The following is a 16240-nucleotide window of genomic DNA, read 5'->3' as shown; positions in this document are numbered from 1 at the left end:
ATCTTTAAACAAAGCATGGATATGGTAAAAAGTAGCAAGTGGCCCAAGCATCAACCTCTGCAGCGGTACTGGGTAGCAATAGAGTAATTTATTTAGACAAGTTTTACTATGAAAGATAATTAAAGATTTAGTGGCCTGGATCAATACAGCAGCTAACGCTACCTATGTACAGTACCGCAGTTTGCTGAGACTAGCATTTGTGTTACTGCTGCAAATTCATTGTACAATGTTATTATACAGTATCTTAGGTTTGCTGTCAACATCAAAATAGGGATTTTGTGTAGTTATTTCTACTCACACACCATTAAGACATATGCTATTGCTATGCAGCACGAATTGAGCACAGGCCTGGGAGCCAAGAATATCTAGGTTTTACCAGTGATATGTAGCCTTGGCCAAGTTATTTAGCCTTTCGGTCTATATGTTGTGCCAAGAGAGAAAAAGGATAATATAAGTATGTACTTCTTTTTATGCTGAAAAATTTGTCTAGAGGCTTAAATAGTTAAGCACTCAAAAGATGTAGAGGATTATGTAAGTGCTAAATCTTAATACTCTTTACTTCCCCCCCTTGCGTTTCAGTTTGACTATCAGGCATTTTGATACGACTTTAGGCAAAGCAACTTCTTGCTTTCTGATTTTCCACTGCTTTAACATCTCCTGAATTATACACACCAGGCAGGTGAGCATTGCTTTCCAAACACCAGTCTTCTAGTATTGCACTTCATGGCATTGCACTGCTTCTTGCAGCAGAATCCCCTCATATGAGTACAGATGCATTTAGTAACAAACACAGCTACCACAGACTCCGTAAAATCCTGGTTATTACTGAAAATAATACAGCGGAAGAAATTTGAAGTCAGTCAATCACAGACTTCTTTTTTTTAATGCCATGAATGCAAACATTTCAATGCACTTCGTGACATGAAACAAAGAAAATGCTGGTTAAAAAAACCAAATAAGCAGAACTTCAGCAGAAATTTAAAAGGAAGCAGTGACTCCCTATTTCTATCATAAATAGGCCATGCAGTGACGTAAAAGCAAAGCCAGGCTGGATACATTCAACCATAGGTTGAACACACATATGAAGCCAAACACTGGAAACTTTGGAATAAAAAGAAAAAAACTGTGTAACTTTACAGCATTTTGTGTTACAATTTCTACCCAAACATGATTTCCTGTCAATACTGTGTGAAACAAAGCACAGTAAACAACTGGAAAATATCGCTCTATCAATAGCATTTAATCTATTCAGTTAGGTATACGTTACTAGTCAAAAATAATACAAGCTGAAAATTTTTCAGAAAGAAGAGAAGAAATATCTCTTTCCAATAAATGAGGCAAACATACACAAAGCCGTTGCGTGGCAAAGCTACAGAATTCTAAAAGGCGGAAAGTGAAGTTATGAGAGGGTTTATATAAGAGATTGAGAAGATAAATGCAATTATATCTTAACCTAATCATTTGATCATCCCTTTCCCAGGCAAAGTAATACTTTTTTTTTTTTTTTAAATCTATGAAACCTCAAAGTGAACATTAGCATCTTTTAAAATAAAGTGTCCTGGAAGATAGCCTTTAGACATTCAGAAGCACAGGTGCCTTTTGGGATCCATTTGTACATTGTATTTGAAACCAGGTTGCAGCCCTTCACTCCAAAACTCATGAAGAACACTTCAGTTGCCAACTAACACGTAAATAATGCATGATTAAAGGAGCAACAGACCATACAGATTTTTGTGCTTTCAATTTGGGTGGTGTTGGCAGAATCAGGAAGATAGGTTGCCTATCAACTCTATTTTTTTTTCTAAGTTACTTGAAATCAATACACAGGTGTGTTTGTATGACTTACTGCTTATTTGACTTCTGAGTCTAATGACACAAATTTCCTTGCGGTGGAGCAGCAACATCTATTCCGGACTCCTCCTTGTAAAGCTTAAGGAAGTCAGAAGGCCAAAGCTTGTGTAGTAAATCTTGCCAGTCCTCTGGTGGAATGACAGCAACTTCTACTTTAGAAATAGTCCCAGAAGTAACATAGAAGGCAAAGAACTTCAACTCCCTTCATTCCGATACTGAAGCTATAAGCACCACACATTCCCTCTAATGAAGAGCAATAGAGTATGCATCTGAGAGACTGCCTTGTTTACATTTGTTGGATGATCCATAAACACTCTGCCTATTGAGCAGGCAAATGAAACCCTGAAGTGTCAGTAGATGCAGTTTGGTTTCTTTGATTTTATGGCTACAATATGCTTTGCAGAGCACTTTTATTTTCAGTGTTGAAGAAACACTCAGCTATGAGCTACATGGCAAAAGAACTCACAAATCCTGGAAAACATGCATGCGTATTACCAGCCTAGCTTATATTCCCGGGGTTGTGAACAGAATGCTCAACATCTTGCCGATGCAAGTAATTCTACACAATAGTTAGACCAGAACAGAAAACCTCTGATGCCCCCAAAGTCTTTGCTGCAATCTGTCTTCACGTATTTATCTCCTTACTTGCAGACATTTCTGCTGCAGAGGTTTTAGGGATTTGCTCGGGCAACGCAGCAAAATGCTGCTCCCTGCGATTCCCCTCATCTGGAGAAGAGGTGCTATTACTGAGTTAATGGACAGTAGACACAACAGTTCCATCACCTTCAGTTACTGACTCTTTTTATCCACTTCGCCCTGTAATGAGGATCTCTACTTGCTCACATTTACGTAACAGCAGCATCAGCTATCCCCTAATCCTGCAACACATTAAAATGGAAAGATAGATGCAGGAAAACATTAAAATGCCCTTATCACTTGGCTGCAGGGGTATAAACTTAAAATAGGAGATTGTTTTTCTGTTGAAAACAAGTAAATAAATACATTTACTGAATTTTCTTCTTAAATAATGCTTATGAGTGTTGAAAAAATGCTTTGATTATTACTGTAAAGATAAACAATGAAACATTCCATTATATCTTACCTAGGTTAGATAGAAACAAATTCAATTCCTTCCTGTACATGTTTTTCCCAGGTGCATTAACACACTTCTTTACATTCAAGAACCAACTTTTATTACAAGCTGAGTGCGTAGGGAACAGGGAGATAGGGAAAGAAAACAGAATGAACAGAATGCTAATGAGAAAGAAAAATACAACCCCGACAGGCAATCCCTTTAATTAAATGGACGTCTGTTTTTAAACTTCCAAGTTCTTAATCCTGTCATTACTGAACTCAGAAGAGGGAAAACAGAAACAATGCTCAAATAAACCCTGCGGGCTACTTTGCTAAAGGAAATGTGAAAATTAACCCCTTCTCTCCTAAGATGAAAATATGGTATAAGAGAATGATGAAAAAGGGTCATACGAGAGCCAGAGCAACGAGGCCAACGATGGCGATGTACAAACTTCAGAATGAACTCTTGAAAATAGAGCTAATGAATAGGAGATACGGAACAAGACAGTTATGCAGGATGGTTCTTGTTTTCTTCCCTATATTCTTTACCCAAAAACTAATAGCTAAAACATGTATTTGGTTATCCTGCAGCCCTTTCTGAATCAAGTAGTACAATAAGAAAAATTACCATCTGCAACAAGTCTCGTTAACTTAATAATAATGGAACAGAAAGACAGTTTCTTGCAGGTTTGTAGTACTTGGTAAGGTAAATCCTCATTTGTTGATAAGAATCTTTATACAAGGGACAGAAATAAGTTCACATAGTAGCCTTTTTTTGAGGCAGCAAAAGCACATTGTACAAGTGCTTAATATTTAACCCAGAAGAGAAGCCAGGGCTTGTAAGTTTTCTTAAAGCTAAAACAATTACGCAGGAATGCAGGCTCACAGCTACTCAATATACATGAGTCTACACTTCAGCTCAATACGCTCTCTGCAAAGTTAGAGAGACCACCGGGAAAGAGAAAGTCATGGCATGGCTTGTTTCTAATTGAGTACTTGTGTATGAGAATGAGCAGAAGAGAGGGCACACATCCACACTAAGACGCACAGATATGCATCTCGGGAGATGTGTCAGAGCTGCTTCTTGATTGATGCTTCTGTCAGCTGAAGTACTGAAGTTCCTCCTTCAGCTCATTCAGCAGCCTGAGTTTTTGAAGTAGATACTTTAACTTCTGTTCGCCAGTACCTCAGATGAGCTAGTAGTGCCTACACGAAAGTAGGGATTGTTATAATCACAGAATCAAGTTTTAAGACCTAATGATATTGCTCTACAGATAATTTCAGCGTTCTCAGTTTAAATGAATTCACCTAAAAGGTCATGAATATAGCTTGTACCTTTTCCTCCCTCTTTCTTTGCTCTTCACTACAGAGCGGCAACTGAACAGGAGTATTTGAGAAGAGAATGCGAGTTACCTTGCAAGAGCAGAAGCAGCACCCACACCACTCACACCATCTCACTGGCTTCCCTCCTAAAGCAGCAGAGGGACCGTCAGTTTAAACAAACTCCTCACTCCAACAGCACTGAAAACAGAAGGAAAAACTCTCCACCAAAAATCAAACCCTTCAGTAATGGAGTTTTTTTCTACATTCCCATTGCCACTCAGACGCGGGGCCTCAAGGATGTATCAAAACAGTATTTGTTGGTAATCTCTATGGCAAGAGCAACATTAATACAAAGCATTTTCCTAAGAAACACAATTCTCTTTTTTCCATAGAAAGCAGCTGGAGGTTTACTAGAGTTGCTGAGCCACCAAAAACCCTACTTTTCCACCCCATCATCATTTTCTGCTATACACGCTTCCAGCCCGTGACCCAGTGGTGACTCCGTAAAAGCGCAGCCCACGCTGCTCAGTCTGTTACATGTCCCAACCCTGAGACAAACTGCCAGTGAACCCACTTAAGGGAGCCTGCAGCAATATGTAAAGGATAATGTTAAGATGACCTGTGAGGATGAATGAGCAAACCCTAGAGCTCTGAATTTCAATGCTTTATTGCTTTAAACCATATTTCATCCACTTAATGTAGATTTAAAACAGGTCCTTGGGACTGCTTTCAACCAAGAATGTACTTTAAGAAAAAAAGGACATAAAACATTTGCTGAAACACAATTGTAATTCTACATGCCTAACATTTCCACATTTGCATTATTTTCTGCAAACATTTACTTGTAGTACCAGCAAAATTATGCATGTTTGTTGTTCAACTGAAATTACCTGACAGGGTAAAATGGTGCAGAGGCCAACCAGTCAGCATTAAAACAACAGCTGCTCTATTGCACTATACTGCAGAAGTACAAATATAGTCTGCATTGCAAAGCAGCACCTGACACTAAGACAACAAACATGCCATTCTGAGTAGCAGAACTAACAAGGCCTTTTCTCGCACAAGTCACATCTTATGCCCCTAAATCCTCCCACTACCACCAAAAAATAATAATCGACCAGAACCCTTACCTTCTTTAACATCTGATGCTACAGCCCCACTACCTTCTTTGCTACTTCCAGCCATAAAAAGCCCTGGAAGACTTTCCTTTCGATCCTCTCTTCAAGCAGCCCTCCTTTCCCAGCAATCAGCCCAAACCCTCTGAGCTCTTGCTTCCTCCACCTCTTCTAATTGTGTGCTGAGCAAGTGGTAGCACCTGCAGCTCATTTGGAGATAACGGCAAGCTGCTGAACTCAGCTCAGCTCAGCTGAGCCCAGCTGGCAGCAGGCTTTCTAGCAATGGGTACCTCTTCGGGGCTTTTTACTCTAACCGAGCCTCCGATTCCTACAAAGATGGTAGAAACTTCTATTTGTACCCTCTGCTTAGTGGGGTTAATTTTGTCCCACAGATTCAAAAAGATTTTGCAAGAAGAAAACAAATACAAACGTGGACAAACAGAACAAAAAATACCACATAAGCTTCAGTCTTTTAGGAGAAACCTTCGTAAAGGTGTCCACACCTTTATATGCCAGATCACATTTATTTATTGGTAGCTGTACTACTTTGCACAGCATTGCATTGAGTCCTGTGGATAATAATGTATCTTTTCACGACAAATTCCAGTGCTCCCATCATCTCAGAGCAGAAAGATCCAGAACTGAAATCCATGCTTACATGACTTTTTTTCATGTCTGGATACAGGTCCACATAAACTTCTGATCCCAGAATATATAGTCGATATGTATTGAATATTCCTCTCTAGAGGTATATATAAATAGGAATAGATGCATAGAAACATATCTATATCTACAGAATATATCTATATATAATCTATATCTATAATAAGAAATCTGTGATATATTCTAAGTTTCTGTTTGGAAGTTTGAGTTATGGAATCTAAGCTACTGTTAATTTAAAAAGACAGCACTCAAATTATATTTTACTCTAGTCTTTGTATTTGTGTCCTCACACTGAGTGTGTTTCATTCTTTAAATAGACAGTTGCTTCAAGAACTCTAGGAAGAAGAAAAACGTGTTGCTGTCACGGATATGCCTGCTCTCCTATTTAAGCTTTAAGCTTTGCTTCCAGCAGCCAAATAAGTAGCAGGAAAGTGGAAGGTTAAAAACTTTGCATTTCATCTCTGCCAAAACAGTAAAAGAAAAATGAGATTGCTGAATAGCTGACAATGACTGCAGAATCAACACAGCAGTGATCTGCCTATAAGCTGCAAAGGGCAAAACCAAGGCATCTGCTTAAAAGCTTATACCAACTGTGGGATAAAAAGAGTAAGGAAGCCACAAGAAAACATAATTATCACAGGAGCTATAATTATGGCATTATTCTTTGGCATATTCAATGTTGTGCACATTAAACGTTGTACACTGTGATTATTTAATGATTATATGCTTACTCAGAACCCTTAATGTCCTTAAAATACAGGTATTTTTCATGTATTAAGAAAAAAATACGCATAATTTTTGTCCTAAGGATCTGCAGTTGAAATAGATGGACACCATTCCATGAGTCTTCTGCAAATTTAAATCTCAAAGCTTTGGAAACTGTGTATGTTTACAGCCACTGCACATCAATTTTCAGTACTTTTTGAAACAATAATCCACCATCTTGACCTCAAGAAAACAAAATGTAACCCATGAGTAGTCAATTGCAGCTATGTTCTGCATTATCATCTATAAGAATTACTGATAAATAGCTACCTCCAATTACACTGGTTGTAGTAGGTCTCTAAGAAGTCTAAAAAACTTCAGATACATGCAAACATTCTTCAGTAGTAACAAGCAAAAGATATATTTCTGCAGTAAGAAATAGCAGGAAGCATGATTCACTAAGTGTCAACATAACATAAAACATAGTAGTTTCTACTAAACTACTTTTCTATAAATGATGCAGCCAGCAACCATGTAAAGAAGACAGATTTTAGTATGCAATGTAGTATAACAGCGGCCAGACATAGTTTTCAGTGTGGTATAAAGATATAGATGAAAAATTATTAGATTTTTCTAGTATGCATTGAGGCTTTAGTATAGTAAATATTGGCAATGGATTTATGACCTTCTGCACGTTGCATTCTTACCTGAATAGAGAGCACTACAACTTGATGTATCTGCTTTTTATACTAGAAAAGACTGACATTTTAAAACAACTTATTTAAATTTTTTGTCAACAGTTTGGTCTGTTGTAGGATTGCTAATGGTTTTGCTCAAAATTTGACTTTTTCCACCAGAAACATTTAATCACCACAAACTCAAAACAGAAGAAACAGCTTCCAAGAGTGCTGGTCCCATCTTATCGGGACGGGAATCTTGCAGATCTTACAAATTATTTCCCTTTAGGAGTGAAATGCTGATAACTCTTCTCAAAGTACAATTTTCCAGTTTCCCATCCCTTTCCTAGTAACTTCTGGCAGACCGGACTTTCTTACAACTTTCGAGGCAGTATCAAAAGCCTTGCTGAAATTAAGATGCGTGACATCTGCTGCTCCACTCGTGTCTGCAGAGCCTGCTACCAAACCGCAGAAGGGTTCAACACAATCCATTTCTGACATATATATATTGGTTGTTAAATGACCTTTCTTTTTTGTTTAGGAGATTAGAATTAGTTTCTTTGGTTGCTTATTACAGTATTTTTCCAAGAATGAGAAGTAAGCTGACTGACATTTAATTTCCAGATTTCTTTTTCCCCTTCCTAAAAATAGGCATGACATTTCCTGGTATTTTGCGTCCCAAGCTCACATTCTGCATTCATTCCCCAGGATAACTGCTAACAATTCCAAAATTGTTCTGTATGTTCTCTACATAACTTAGACAAACTTCACCTGGCCAGTTGATTAAGAAATATTTAAGGTATGACATCAAGTAAGAGGGATGGTTATATATGTAATAAAGATGAAATAGTGCTTGTTTTCAAAAGCACCGTGATGTTCTCATGTTTTTTTATTATTACTTATTTCCAATTCATTATCTCAGCAACACTGAATGCTCTATCATTCTAGCTAGCTGGAGAGCACTTCTGATCCTCAGGATATGTTTTGTGGTCTTGAAAGGATATTGAGTTAAAAATAAAATTAATATGAACTAAATTAAGCCTCTCAATGCATGCCTTTCTTTTTTAAACTGAAGCTAAATCATGTCTGATAATGCTTCCCCGTGCCTCCATGGCTTTCGTGTCTCTGTGAGCAATCCAGCGATGGGTGCCCTGAGCATTTGCTGCTTGCTCTTTGCTGCATCTGCTCACAGTTCTCCATCTGGATGACTCCAGTCATTCAAGAGAAGTCCCAAGGTAAACCTCTGACTCTGGGAGCTCCTGAGAAAGTAATTTAGAAGCTTGCTAGAGTAGCTGCTAAAAATAAGAGATTTCTTCAACCCATGCTTCATGACACTCCGGATCAGGATAGAGGGAATGAAGAATACTAAAACCAGTGAGAGTTTTCTGTCTGTCTTCGGTGATGCCAGCAGATCAAAACACGCCAAGCCCCGTGTCTGGAAGCCAGGCTCTTTCCTTCTCTGCTCTAGAAAATGTGGGGAAGGAGGGAGAAATGTGAAGAGAATCTGTGATTGTTTTCTGCACTTACGGTACAACAGGAGAACATGACAAAGAATGTGCTCCATAGCATTGCCTGGGGTCTCTCGACCATCAATTTCTTGCTCTCAAACTAAAAAAATCCAGCCGATGTTCTCCTTTAGAGTTATGAAAACTATTAAAACATTGACAAACCTCCGCTGTAGCTATGTGCAGAAAAGAACATCAGCAAAGAGCAGCAGCATAGGGGCCACACAGCCCCCCCGAACACCTGGGTAAGTTATATACTTAATATTAATGCAAATTCCACACACAGATAAGTATTCAGTAGAATTACACACCTAATTAAAGTAACTAAACACATATAAAGATGCCATTTACATGAGCCTAGTTGTTTGTAGAATTTCTTCAAATGACATTCAATAAAGTTTCGAGTGCACTCGGGCCAAGAACGGGAATTCTTCTGGGTTAAGAGAAGGATGTTGAACATGGCATGGTAGAGCAATCTTATTTGTAAAGTCTCCCATTTCCCGGTGAGATCCGCTATCTGGGGTCACAAAAGTGGCATTTTTTTGGTGGATAGGTTTTTGAAACACAATGAATGATTTAACATTTTCTAACATATTTGTAGTATTTGAGGTTAGCCCAATACATGGCCTTCTACCACTTGATATTTAAAGGCTTGCAGATAATTGTGGAATATTTTGCATATTACTTGGTAATGTGTGTACTGTTCATAAAATATGTATTACCTGGTGCAGTGTGTGTACCATTCATAAAAGTTTAACAGCTCTAAGCATTACCTCAAGAAGTACAAGAATTGTACAACATATTTGTGCATTTATGAGCACATAATATATTTGTAAATATATTTGCACATAATATATTTGTAAAGGAAAAGGAAATAGAATGGAAAAGGGATTTTTCTAATCATACCTTTGACAAAATAATGGCATCATTATCCTTCCTACAATACGTAGCTGTAGAATATTACACTTTCAATTATATATCTTCACTGTTTGTTTCTGTAAAACATTTTCTTATACCCGACCAAATCACATAAATGTTATTTTAGAATTCTAAAAAATCTGCTAATTCGAGAATGTAGTGCTCTAAAAATATCTCTGTTATCAGGGTTTTCCAGGAAGTAGATGTAGAAAGGGAGAACTAATTCTTAGATTATGCAGTATACTGATATGAAATCCATTTGATTAAAAATATACAAAACCTATTTTTTTCACCAAGCCATACATTTGATTTGTCTCCTTCCCCCAATTTTGAAACTAACAGCTCCAACTTGTTGCTTCATTCCAGCCTCTTTTATGCCTCCAAGTCTAATGAAAAAAAAATCTATAGTCACCTAAAATATCCCATTTGTCACTACGCAGCATACCATTGCCACTCAGAACTTCAAAGCATCAGGACAGGCCAAATTGGGATCCTTCTTTTTCAAAAGTGCTGGCTCCGGGAGATAAGAAAATCTTCATTAGCTGCTTGCTTTATGGAGATGATGAATCAATTAAGCAACTCTAAATCCACGAAACGAAGGGCAATAATATGAATGTATACACTAGATAACTAGCAGTTGTAAAACTTGTAAAACTTTCCACGGTTTAGATACTGCTGATATTAGAATTGGTTGTATGATAACTTTTTGTTAACGCAGTCTTTGCAGTTTGACTTTTATTGAATAGCAATGGTGTATGGCCATAATCCAGACTACTTGTTTTGTCCTTCTAGATGTTTTCTAAAAGAAGGATTTGGATGAGTATTTTTTATTTTCAATGAAATATTTCACGGATGAGAAAAATTCAAATGATATATGGTAAACATTTGCATTCCATAGAAAGCATCTCATGTGATAAGACCGTTCTTAGTTTTGATAAGTAGAAGCACTCCAATTCCCTTCCTGGTGTTTGCAATTGAGCTGCTGAACAGATAGTACTCAAAGATTCTTACTGTGGGAAGTAAATGTAAATAGTTCACTTCCTGGAAGGGCTTGAATAAGTAGTTTTCTTACGCATTTATTCTTTAAAATTATTTAGCTTAACACAGTCAATGCCACTGTTCTGTTGTTCCCCTTTTAAATTAATTTTTAGCACCAATATACAAAAAAAGCGTTATGACTATAAAAACCACAGGCTGGTTTAACTTGGAATTAAGAAAATGCAATGTCAATTGGGGCAAATGTGTTTAAGTCACACGCATAAAATAGGCAGAAGAAAAACAGGTTGCATTAGAAAAGTTTAAATTTAGATATGATACTGCAGTTCTCAGTAGCATTTTGCAATACATATTAGCATTAATAAATACAATAGTATGGTGGAATTACTAGAAATCTGAAGGTAAATTAGCGGCTCCATCCAAAGCTGACTATGTGTAATACTGCAGAAGTTATTCTACTTGGTAAGAGTGAAGCTCCATCTAGAAAAAATTACGCCTCTGCAAACTTTTTCTCAAAAGAACTATTACTTCTGATTAAAGATACTGATTTCAGTTAGAAAACCCAAGGTCAAAATATCCTTTTATACCTCCTGAAACCACTATTATCACCAGTGCACAAAGGGGCTATCACTGGGAATTTTCCATGGGAAAGGAGCTAACCTATTTGCTATAAAGTGTTACAGGGAAAGCTCACCTAAGTCTCATATAAAAAGTTCTTCTGGAACAACAATAGAAGACAGAAAGTCTCTCTTTTTTTTTTTTCTAATATGGAAGAATAATTATTTTGTTTCTGAATTCTGAGCCTGAATTTAGCATCTAACAAAGTCATAATTATTCTCAAAATCAGAGTGAGCAAATATATGATTAATGTTTGGGGCTTTTTTGCCACCTTCTATTATGCATACAAGCTGACAGCAATATGTATATGTATGCAGTCTATATATGACTGTACGAATTAATCTAACCCCTTGACAAAAACAGAAATAAAAATGGAAAATTGCAATACATTTCTTGTCAAATAGGGCAAATACCAATTGCATCTTCTATGATTAAAACCAAATTTTGGTTCTCCTAACTGATATTGGCCCAGCCTCATTTGACCACTCAACATACAGGCAAAATTCAGAGATCTAAAGTGTGACACACACATGAGCAGACCATTTTGTATTCTCTTTATGAATATCAATTTTCCCAGGACAAGTCCTAATCTCTTCATTACACTTTCTTTCTTTGCTTTCTCTGCTTCAACCTTTACACTTTTTCAGAAGAAGTTCTGAGGATTTTTTTAACAGTTGAAATGATTGCTGCAAATGTTGTGGATTACAGGAGTACAGAACAATCACACTTTCTACATGGCATTAAACAGGCCTGCAGCCACACACAAACATCTGTGTGTTTCTCTATCAGCCTATAAAAACATCCAAACATTCCCAAAATATCTGCCCCATGTTTTCTTTTTAAAAATTAGTATTGCAAACATACAGCATGGCATATAGAACTTGGTTTCCAATAGCAAAAATGGAAGTTGTAGCTATATCTAAAAAACGGAGAACTAATGAATAAGGATTTAAATAGACTTTAAAATGCAAATACTACAAGTTGGAAATTCGGAGGAAGTTGGCCTGCAAAAGAAAAGTCCTAAATCTCTAAGGAAAGAGGCAAAAGACCACCCATATCCACATGCAGCCACTGTGATAGTTACTAGAGGTGCTGAGAGGAATTCAATTTCGAGACTGGAAGCAGAAATATCAGGCATGAGAGGGGATTTCTGCAGAGACTCAAGTAACTGCTTTGGCTTACAGATATTGATCAGAGCATGCAGATGAAAGGCAAACACATAGCTGGTCTTACAGACAAGCCAGAATGTTATTACTGTAACAAAATCAAGCCTTTTCCCCTTTTTAATTAGATACTTCAGAAAGTATGGAGTGTACAGATTCTCATCGTTTCACCAATAACTGGAAGTAAATTCTCTCTTCAGTTTAAATGCAGGATTAAGCTCATTGCTGAATCAGCTTACCCTGCCTCTGGAAAAGCTCAGATTGCTACAAATTTAGGAACTACTTCTTATAGATGCAGAGTTAGTCAGAATAAATCCTGTATCACAGTTCCCTTAGTTGCTAGGCCTTTTAGCTTTTGCTTTTAAGGGACACAAGCAATGAATTGCAATAAGTCAAGCTTTTCATGTTCTTCTAACATTTTTTTTTCTTTTACTGTTGTTTTGAAAGTAACTGTGCCTCAACAATCTTGCTAGGAAGCCCAAAAAGCCTATCTGTCCTCTGAACATGCCTGAAAAGCAGACATTCCTGCTTGACTCCAAGGGATAATTGGTCAGACTCGCAGTATCCTGGAAGTATAGATAAATACACTAGAATAGAAGAGGGCAGGGCTGGGAAACTAAGGATAAGGACCATCACTTCACGTATGTCCCCTCCTGCTCCATGCAGAAAGGAAAGAACACATTTTGGATTTTCTTGCATATATATTTTTGTCTTAGAAATATGGAAGTATAAGGAACTTTCTGGAGCACTGTTACTGCAGACAATTTATGTCCAAATACGCAATGCATCTGCCATAAACAGCCTCTCTCAGATTCTGAAGCTGCTTAGGTACTGCCATTTCATTAATCAGTATTTGCCTGAGGCACAGCACATGAACTTTACCTAAATTGCTGCCAGGGTTCCTAGATCATCCTTTGGCTTCCTAGTATATTTCAGAATGAGAATTACTCCACAGTCACTATCCTACTTACCGCATCCATTCATACAACACCCAAATGTATGCAGTACACACACAACAGACAGCAGGCAGTTGCCACTGTGTATGTAAATTAAGTCTCCTAAGACAAGGTGCAAGACGAGAACATGACTTGTTATAGACAATAATAGTGAAAGAGATAAGGCAAAGGAGACTGAGTAAACATTATTTTATCCAAAACTGATTATAAACGATCATTCCTTTGAGGCAGAATTTGACAAGAATTCTGAAAATGTTGTCAGATAATTAAAGACAGATGCTACAATTCCTGACTTTAAAGGAAGTCAAGAACCAAATCTGATACGAGATGATTGTATTATATATGAGAAACAAGGGGCTATGTTCCGCATCCTTACTGCAGCTCTATTAAAATCAAAAACCTTGTCTGACCTAGTAAGGAACATTCAAAGGATTCAGACCTTGCAGTTTCAAAGTATCTGCTTATTAAAGGTACTTTTCTGTGCACTGCAATGAATGAACAAATAAACTGCATAAACTTCAGATATTTCAAGCACGTCTTAGGCTCAAAGATTACATTCTTCTCGTTTTTAATTTTAATTCAAAAAATCATTGATTTTTTTTGTTTCTTAAACACATACCCACACTCTATAGACCCAGAATACTTAGACATGAGAGTGCAGTTGCTGAAGTCTTCTGGCACTGCCATTTATGCCTAGATCCGGGGGAACCTAAAGTACCATGATCTGATGTTCCCTGCTTTCTGTTAAAATCACCTCTTATTGTTTCATATCATAATCTTCAATAAGTTATATGGCCATTTAATTAAAATTCCATTTCCAAAACTAAAACAGCATCTAGAGATCTACATCCTTTAAAATAAAAAGGTGATGTTTAAATAAGCAATCCAGTAAGAGTGGAAGGCTGAGACATCTTGGGGAAGAGTATCAGAAGCCCTAATGGCCACTACACAATTTCCAATTCCAAAATTAATTAGGTTAAAAAAATAAAAGAAAAAAAACACATAAAAGAAGGAAAAAATTCCAGATGTTTAAGGGAAAACAATTTTTTCTCTACATAGCAGATGAATGTGAGATGGCTTTTGACACCAGCTCTGTCTACTTAAAAAGCTCTTTTTGTACTGAACCTGCCGAAACAGTTCTCGCTGATGAGTTATGTTACTGGAATGTGGTATTTTGATGATGTGTGATAAAAAATCATCACCCTATTTGATAGCATGGTAGGGAAAATAGTTTGAGCAACACTGAAAAGCAGCTCACTTTGAAAGCTACTATGGTAAGGAAGTTTCGTATGGAAAAAAATTTTGTGCTTTTATTTATTTTTACACATTATCTCCCACAAGTGTTAGACTGTTCACCTTCTGGCATAGACTAAAAGCTCCTACTGAGTTCACAGACATCAGACTTAGTGAATTCCGACACATGGCTTATCTCTTGCACATAACAGTATTTTATAATAATGGAGAAACACTACTAACAAGTGACCATAGTTTACGCATCTGAAAGCTACTACCGAGAAGTTTTCAAAATTGCCAGTACTGTATAATATTCTTCCAGAATATAAATTACAGTTACAGCTTCTAGAGGTTAGCTCGAATTAGAAATTTTTAATATACTGCATTGAAACTATCAAAATCACCAGCTACACACCATTTTTGATGTCTACAAAAGCAGTTGATGTTATCCCCACTTTTTGCCCCTCAGGATCATTTGTAATCCTGGAGACCATAACGCAGAAGACAGATTTGACTACAGCACTCGCCCACACAAGAGCAGGAATTTATTACAGGTTCTTTTTAAACAACTGCAGTCCTAATGCAATTCACTGTTCCAGCCCAAGACAGACAACCTGGCAGTCTTAACATCTGTACTTTTTCTATTCAAAATCTATTTCACCGATGGATGTCAAACCGCATTGCAAGACAGATTGGATGTTTATTTCATAAAAGTCAATATACAGGATAACTTTGGGCAGAAGGATAGAAAAAAAAGGGAGGAGGGAGAAAGCATTAATAACTTAGCGTTGTCTTTGTTAATTTAATATTACCCTGAGGTATTCTATTAAAGTGTCATGTACTAAAAGCACCTCTTAAAAAGGATGCCAAATTCTTCCCAGTGTCAAGGAAGTTAAGCCTACAAAACAAACAGATACCTTAGTCTAAGAGCATTTAGCTACTTTGTATTCCTGCCTGCTAATGTCTCATGTGAATTGTTTTTAGTGGTAAAATTTTGTCTATAATGTGCGAGGATTGAAGTACTTTGAAGTAATGAAACCCAATGGACCCTTCAACCTTATTCTGTTTATACTATATAATTATAAACTCATTATTTTTATATAAAATGCTATTCTAATCTAAAAAAGGATGCTACAAGATATAGCAAACGTATCTGTCAACCCTGCCAACCAAACATATATCTGTCAACTACGCTCTGATGACATCTGCTCTGTTTGGAATGGAAAATGTATTTGTTTTATGACCATGAATAGCAAAATTCAAAATTAAGCTGAAAATTAAGCTAAGCTCTTTTTCTGCCTCTTTTTCACCCTCACTAGCAATAAGCATTCTGATACCTAAACCCTGCTTACTTACACCTGTGGACTATCACTGTCTCCAAAGTATGCCCTAATGAACTCTAGCACAACCACTGAGCCACCATTTTGCCACTCCTAGTAATTC

The 16240-nt window shown here is 37.0% G+C and overlaps 1 protein-coding gene across 1 annotated transcript in view; it reads right to left on the bottom strand.

The window, feature by feature from the left end:
- SDK1 (sidekick cell adhesion molecule 1) overlaps positions 1 to 16240 on the bottom strand; it is a 419426-nt gene that overhangs the window by 227118 nt on the left and 176068 nt on the right. The gene's annotated exons all lie outside the window — the stretch shown is intronic.

This window comes from Calonectris borealis, chromosome 16 (genome assembly GCF_964195595.1).
Source record: "Calonectris borealis chromosome 16, bCalBor7.hap1.2, whole genome shotgun sequence".
Classification (NCBI taxonomy): domain Eukaryota; kingdom Metazoa; phylum Chordata; class Aves; order Procellariiformes; family Procellariidae; genus Calonectris; species Calonectris borealis.
Note: the sequence above shows the minus strand (reverse complement) of the source record. Positions and strands in the feature narration are given on the sequence as shown.